This window comes from Kogia breviceps, chromosome 17 (assembly GCF_026419965.1).
Source record: "Kogia breviceps isolate mKogBre1 chromosome 17, mKogBre1 haplotype 1, whole genome shotgun sequence".
NCBI lineage: Eukaryota > Metazoa > Chordata > Mammalia > Artiodactyla > Physeteridae > Kogia > Kogia breviceps.
In genome coordinates, this window is record NC_081326.1 from 14,316,542 (window position 1) to 14,322,541 (window position 6,000).

At 50.5% G+C, this 6,000-nt stretch overlaps 1 protein-coding gene across 5 annotated transcripts in view; it reads right to left on the minus strand.

Moving 5' to 3' along the window:
* The window catches only part of NCOA2 (nuclear receptor coactivator 2), a 269,019-nt gene extending 263,438 nt beyond the window's left edge, over positions 1–5,581 (minus strand). For 2 of the 5 annotated variants that reach the window (XM_059043643.2, XM_059043637.2), the window contains exon 1: positions 5,286–5,581. The gene's annotated coding sequence lies outside the window, so the exon portion shown is untranslated. Of the gene's footprint in view, positions 1–3,737; positions 4,028–4,919; positions 5,036–5,285 lie in introns of those variants that run through there. The other 3 variants (XM_067017573.1, XM_059043640.2, XM_067017571.1) reach the window with 3 other exon arrangements.
* Positions 5,582–6,000: the final 419 nt, after the last annotated feature.

A 6,000-nucleotide genomic window follows, 5' to 3' on the forward strand; every position in this document is an offset into this window, starting at 1 on the left:
ATGGTTAAATGAGTCAAGGATGCAAAAACAAGATCTAAAAAGCCCAAAATGAGAGTTAACCTGGCCATGGGGAACTCCATCAGGAACTCTTAACAGTTCACAACTGGCTGCCTAAAAACACAAATTCTGACAGAATTAACATGCTAACTTCAATTCTCCATGCATCTATCAATTGACACCCAAAGTAAAAATTGTTTTTTCTTTCAGAACCTTTAAGTATCAATAACTATTTAATTACTGCTAATAATGTCTACCTATAAGTAGCTCTCCTCTCTTACTTTCTTAAAATTAAGATTCTATGTCCAAAAGCCTCAAAAGCAGGTAAGTCAAACACTGCCATAGGTTCCCTGCTTATTTAATTCTTCTCTAGAAATTTCCAACTAGAGAAACAACTGAAAAGTGTCCTAGAGTCAATGTTTCCACAATTGCATTATGTCATCACAGCCACTGGAAGCCAGAAATGTGGTCACTGATGAACATTTCATAGGATAAACACACAAAATCTTTGCCCTAAGAGCCAAGAGTATTATGATTTAACTGCAGACCATGTAGTCGTTTAATTTCAGATACCTTCATAGCACAACCTTTAAGATTTCCACTTTTTCATAATCACCCTCGCCTCAGTTTTGTAACAGCTAGGAAAACTACATATGTTTCTAAAATATCCACAAAAGTCACATTCTCACCTCTGTTTAGAAATTAGTATCTAGAAACCGTAAAGTATGTGTTTTCTTTACACTGTCTGAATTGAGGGCCTATGACACTAAAACTGTATTCTACGGCTTTTCCAGACATTACTCTTAATAGACTTTAAAGAGTAATATGACATAATATTATTTCTACAGTTAACAATTCATAAACCCTTCTACAAGCCTGTAAAAAACAAAAAAGGAAATAAACACAAATGCCAAAATCTTTTTTGTTTAGAAAACAAGGGATAGAGGTAAAATTAGCCTACAATACGAAAGTGTATAAAAAAACTGAGTAAGGGGTTTGTTCTGTTTCCCTTAAATGGTTTTCATTATTACTATGTAAATATAGTCTGATTATTTCATTGGGGGAAAGATCCTGACTTGCTGCTCATTTTATGATTTACTGCAACAAAAGACCAACACCTTAAAGCAACTGACTTATTTTCTCCCTCCTATTCTCTTTATTTAAAATTGATGGAGCATGTAATAACATAAATTACCAAACAAAACTATAAACACAAAACACTGAAAAGCTAACAATTTCTTAAATAGCAGTTTTGCTATAAAAATAGTGAAGCATTAATTATGCATTTTTATATAATAATTTCAATGACATAATAATGGTCAAAATATCAAATAAGGACACACTGTGCATTTCAGAAAACTAATCTTCTAGAAAAATTGTTTAAAGAGCCCCCCCTTTGTTTTGGTACCCAACATCCTAATAACTGCTTAAAAGCATCCCTTTTAAACTCAATTCAACACAAACAATTTTTCCTAAGAAATCCAAGCTGTCAACTTAATGGGTCACATTTCAACCTGATGTGATTTGAAACAGCTAAGGTACTGAATCCTTAAATATAGGGTGTGTAATGAAAGCACTGTTCATAGGTCCTTGCTTCTGAGGCTTGCAAAGCTTTAATAAGATACAACTAAAGATAAAGCCAACCAAGGAGCACTGCCCCTTTATGCGCTCACACCGCAGCCCAAGTTCCCCTCTGATCTTTACATTTTTAGGTTTCTAGTAAAATGCATCTCTAACACTGAGCAAAGGTCATGTAAATTATATTTAATCAATGAAGGGTTAAAATCAGAGCTAAACTATCTAAAAAATATTAAATTCATAATTGGTAAGCTCTTTTCTAACCTCTGCTTCAGTATCCTGACATCTAAAACTCCTCTGTTAAGACTGAAATTCCCTGGAGGAAGAAGGCTCAGATCCAGTCTGAGAGCACACAATGGAATCACAGCTGACGATGCACATCTTTTTCTAGATGTCTCCATATGCTTGAGAGGTTTTTTTTCCCCCCTAGCAGACATTAGGGGACTTGCTACTCACTGCCACCAAGAATCTGAGAACATTCTCAAGGATTATTGTAGAGAGGAGTAAAATAATGTGTTGCTCTTGAGCATACAAAAGACACAGGTCAGAGTGGCCTTCAGTAGCTAAATTAACTAATGACGGGGCAGTTTTGAATGTTGTCAAATTTTGAACGTTGTTTAATTTATAATACTACCTACTTCTAGCAGCTAAATGTTTTATCTTCACTGTTTTTACTATTTTAATCACTAAAATAACACCTCAAGGGCTAGAGCAAAATGCAATTAATTTTTGTCTATATGAACACTTACAATTATACTAGATTGGGAATTCATGGTAAATACTGTTCCCTAAAACTATAGACCCCTCAATTCTTTCTTAGTAACCCAGTATTATTAAAAGCTCAAGAAACCAGTATACATAAGTATCATGCACATAAAATGCCTCAAAAAAACAAAACAAAACAAATCCCTCCCAAGATTAAATTCATGGGATACTCATCACAAAATGAAGAGATGTATTCTCAAGCTAATATTATTCATTCTTTGAACTCCCATAGATTCTACAAATTCCAGTTAGAAAAAGGAGCCTTGCTGCTGTCAATGTGCACTAACCTCCCCAACAAAGAACAGGAGCGCACACACACACACACACACACACACACACACACACAGCATCGCAGCAGCAGCTGCTGTCTTTTTAAAACACTGCTATTCCTGCAGAGCAACCTGTGATCTTTACAGAGAACCGAAGACCTATCCTCCCTATTCTGAAAAGTCAAGAGTTGAGGAAGTCACTAGACTGTAGCCAACAAACAGTGCAAAATAACCAAAGATGTCTCCTAACCTTGCAAAAACCAAAAAAGTACCCACACACTGTACCATTCAGTAGTGTTTAAGCAAACTAAAATAATTTATTTTTAAGAATCTTTTGTGTGGGAGTAATCTGACAAACTACATTTTACTCACTTTCTTTCTGTAGACAAATATTCTTTGACCAGCTTGTTCCTTAAATACCAACGCTTTAGGTTTCAAACAGTGATGCTTTGGTTCCTAACTTCATTTTGTTTACTTCAGAAAGAGCAAAAAAACAGAAAACAAAAAATGCATACCATAAACCACAACTTTTTTTTTTAATGTCATCCCAAACACCGAACTTCCAAGAGTACTTTGGAAACTGGCGCTCTAATTAATCAAGGAACCAGTGAAGCCATTACAAACAATGATGCTTCACACTCCCAATAATCAACTGACGTGAGTTCTTCCCGATGCCTTCGTTTTCAGAGAACACTTTCAAATCTCATTGTCCCCACGCTGGAGTAGCTGAGTGAAACTGAGATAAACATTTAACTCCTATGATCCTCAGCACGTAAACCGAGCGCTGAGGTCCAGAACGCGATCACTACAATATATGCCATTTTAGAAACGGGCCTCGGACAGTTACTGCCACATCTTAAGTGCCTTTTAGACTTCGTCGTGTCTAAGACAACGTCTCTGGTGGTACCAGAGATATACAGCATCTCGTGCAAACTACGTTGCCTCCCCCGGTCAGAGCCCCCGTAAGTGACGCTACCCCACAGATCTAGGAGCGGGTGACCACGGATGTGCAAGAGTGGAGAGCTCTTGGCGTCTCCATGGCTCCCCCGCCCCGCGCGCAACTCCTCTCTAACTGGTCCGGATGAAGCCCCGCCCCCTCCCTTCCTCCAGCCCCCGCAATTGGCTTACCGACACCCGGCAGGTCAGTTCCCTGCCTTCGATTGGCTCACTGTCCCGTCAGTCACACGCAGCGAGATTCGGGTCGGTGGGAGGGGAAGGCGTTGGAGGAGGTGGAGTGGGAGTGGGATTAGAGGACGGGGTGGCGGAGGAGGGCGTTCAGGCTCGGTCCCCGGTTTAGGAAAGTTTCCCCTACCAGTGACAGACCCGGACGGCGTTAGGCCCGGTCCAGGTCCGGGCTGGGGCAGGGCGCTCGGATCCCCGATTCCCGCCCCTCGGTCCCGCAGGCCCCGGAAACCACTAGGGGGAGGGGGAAGAGGGAGGGACCAGTTAACCAGGGACCGACCCACCCCCGATCTCGGAAGAGGCGCCTCCGGGACTCCCCGGAGGGGCGGGGGCCGGGGAGCTCCTGCGCGCAGAGAAGACCCTGACCCCCTCCCCCAGCAACCCCCGGAGGCCCGAGAGAGAAGTGTCCCCGGGCCCGGGGCGTGACCGTCGCGAGCCGGCCAGGAGGGCCCCTCCCTCTTCCCGCCTGGGGGCCCTGCGGGCCTGTCCCTTCAGGGGCGGGGAGATGGGGGAGAGAAAAGGGGGCGCTGGCGAGCCAACCCGGAACCTCCCGGACCGCCTCCCGCCCCCAGCCCCGGCCCCTGCGCGCCTACTGCACACACGCCCGCACCCAGAAAGTTAAGTCAGGGGCGAGCCGGGCTCGGCGCCGCCGCGGTCCGGCCCCCGGCTCCCCGCCCCCACCGCGGCCCGGCCTGCTCGGCCGGAGCGCGCCGCCCGCCCCGCCCGCCCCAGCTCCTTCCCGTCCGCCCGCGGCGCGCGGCGCCCCTCGCCCCCCACCCCCGGCGCTGACACGGGCCCGGCCCGGCTGCCGGGCCGCGGATCCCCTCCTCCCGGCGTCTCACCCAGCCGGCCGCCCCTGACACGGCGCTTCACCTTCACACACCCCCGAGCACTTCCCAAGTCCTGCCTCCCCTCGCCCGGCTCCCACCCTGCGCAGCAGTCGCTCCGCGTTTCCATGAAAGAATGCACCTTCTCCGGCTTCACCTTTCCGTCCCTGCCTCGCGTCCCCCGAGGGCACAGGAGACGCGCTCCTCGCCGACCCGCACCGGGCAGGGCGGCGGGCGCCTCGCTCCTCGGGCGGGGGCCGCGCCCGCGCCCCCGGCCTCCCCACCGCGTCTCGGCTCTCACCTCTCGCCGGCGCCGCGGGCTGCAGCCTCCGCCCGCCTCGCGCTCCGGGACTCGTCTCCCGAGCTCTGGCAAAGCGCTGGAGCGCCTCCTTTCTCTCCCAGGGACTCCGCGTCTCCCTGCCGCTTCCCGCCCTCCCCACCCCCCAAGCCCCAACTCCCCAGCCTCGCGGCGCCTCCGGGATGCAACTCGCGTTTTCCGCGCACCGGGGCAGCGGTCGCCGCACACAAAACAGCCCTCTCGGCGGCGCGCGGCTCTGCCCGGCTCGGCGCAGGAAGGGCAGACGCGGCCGGGGGTGGGGACGCGGCGCCCCCCGCCCGCCTCCAGCCTCCCGCCCTCCCTCGCGGCCCCCAGGGAAGGCGCGGTTACCGGCTCGGGTCGGTCACGCCGTCAGGTGCCGGCTGCCGTCGGCGCTGACCTTCGCCGCCGAAGCTGTGGCTGAGGCTGCGGCCGCCATGTTCCCGTGTTAATAACTGCTGCCTGGTTGTTTATTTCAATGGAGATCCTCCCCCAACTCCCTCCTCCACCTCCTCCTCCTGCTCCGCGTCTCCGCACTTGCCGAGAGAGACACAGACCGCGCAGAGCTCGCGATCAGAGGAGGGGGCTCGGGAGCCAGGCAGACCCTCCCCCCGCCTCCCTGGCCGTGGCCGCAGCCAAGTCCTGTCACTGGGGAAAGGACGGAGCGGAAACTTGCGTCCCACGCCCCCGGGGAGGGGGCAAAGGTGGACGGAGGGTTCTCCGGGGAACAGACCCTGGCCGCGGGGTCCGCAGCATCTCCGTCGGCGGAGTCCTCTAAGAAGGCGACCTGGGGAGAGGTGAAGAGTGAGGAGAGAAAGGAGAGGGGACAAAATGGGTGACTGTGGTAGAGGGAGGGTGACCTATGGGTGACTGGAAGTGAAGGGAGAGTAAACAGATGACTCCATGGGAGGGCAAAGGGCAGTGCCAAAAAGAACGAGTGGATGGGACAGGCCGGGGCTGCAGACGGCGGGGCAGATGACCCCGCACGAAGGTCGGGCAGAGCCCAGTGCCAGGTTAGCCCCGGGAAGAACCTCCCGCCCGCACTCCGCCCGGGCCCCTCGGCCAG